Source organism: Mastomys coucha, unplaced genomic scaffold (genome assembly GCF_008632895.1).
Source record: "Mastomys coucha isolate ucsf_1 unplaced genomic scaffold, UCSF_Mcou_1 pScaffold23, whole genome shotgun sequence".
NCBI classification, from domain to species: domain Eukaryota; kingdom Metazoa; phylum Chordata; class Mammalia; order Rodentia; family Muridae; genus Mastomys; species Mastomys coucha.
Window position 1 is genome coordinate 47702216 of NW_022196906.1, and position 1584 is coordinate 47703799.

Genomic DNA, 1584 nt, shown 5'->3' on the forward strand with positions numbered 1-1584 from the left:
TTCTTCATGAGTACTATTAAAAATACACAAATCTAGAAAATGTACACGTGTTTATATTTTAAAATACAATTAAATATCTACTTCAAAGTTGCACAAAATATTTTCAAATAAAATTTTTTGGTTGAATGAGTTTCCCAAGGGCTTTCTTCTCTATTGTTTATGTTTTAGAGAAACAGTGATTCACCAGCAGTTCAAGGTAGAAGGACAGAGGGCAAACACCAGCCAAGAGCTCCCTGGGTCCAGGATAACACACACTGTCTTCTGGTATCTCCACACAGAAATAAAAAGAAAGAACTCAAGAAAATATTTTATAAACTAGAAAAAAATGAGCAAAGGTAGGTAAGCTTAGAGCTATGTTCTCTGATTTCTTGCTTAATATTCTTTACACTAAACCATTTTGCTTTTCATACACATAATATTACTATAGTTTAAGCATAAGAGCCTTACAATGTCAAAAAGTCAGCTTCATTGGGTAGTTAGATACACTTTGCAATTTATAGCATAGAACATATATACATATTATAAAATATTTAACACTGTTATAAAATGTCCTTTCCATGCATGTTCAAGCAGTAAGTTAAAACTTTGAATCCCAGTACACAGAGGCAGAGTCAGGCAGATCTCTTGCATTTACATCTAGCCTAGTCTATATACTGAGTTTGAGATCCACAAGAGCTTCCAGAGTGAGACCCAGTCTCAACCCCCATGCTAAAAAATTAAGGAGCTGGGCATTGTTGTCACATACCCAGCACTTGTGAGACTGAGGCAAGTGGGTCTGAGCTATGAAGAAGAAAAGCAATAATATTGCTTTTTAAAAAGATTGAATTTGAACATTATTTTATTCATTTAACTGAGTATTTTCTCTTCCCTGCTACTAATGAGTTGTATAATGACTTCTAAATGCTAAATCAATTCTAACACCATTTTTCTTCTTCAGAACATCTTGTCCCCACTTTACTGGAAATGGGATAATTTGGAAATTTGAAAAAAATACTATGTATATATGTTGATAATTTTGAAAGTAGTTTAAGGTAAACTGTATTTTTTCTTTGAAAATGTCAGTATATAAGCAATGTTAAACTTGGACAATGTACTATCACATCAAAGTATTTGATATTGAGTGATCCTTTTTATTTCCTTACAACGTTTGCTTAAAGCATCTCCTTTGAGCATTTACATACCTTATCAAATGTGAAGATTCTAGGAATAAATCCAGGTACAAAAATGGAATATAAAACTTACTATGTTCCAAGAATGGCAATTCTGCTACTTTAAAAAGAAAATTTATATTTTAGTCCTAGTCAGTATTTCTAAGAGTGCTTATAAGTACTTCACTTTTTTCCCCCCGCTCTAGTTTTGATGTTGGGATTGAATCTGGGTTTTCATAACTAAAGAAACATTCTAGCACTAAGCTATAGCCTCAGCCTTCAAGTTGTACCTTATGCATCTTCAACATTCCTTAGTGTATGGCCCTGTACTTGCTCATGTGTATGTGTGTGTGTGTACGTGTATGACAGTGTGCATGTAGTCAGGGGACAGCTATGTGTATGACGGTGTGCATGTAGTCAGGGGACAGCTATGTGT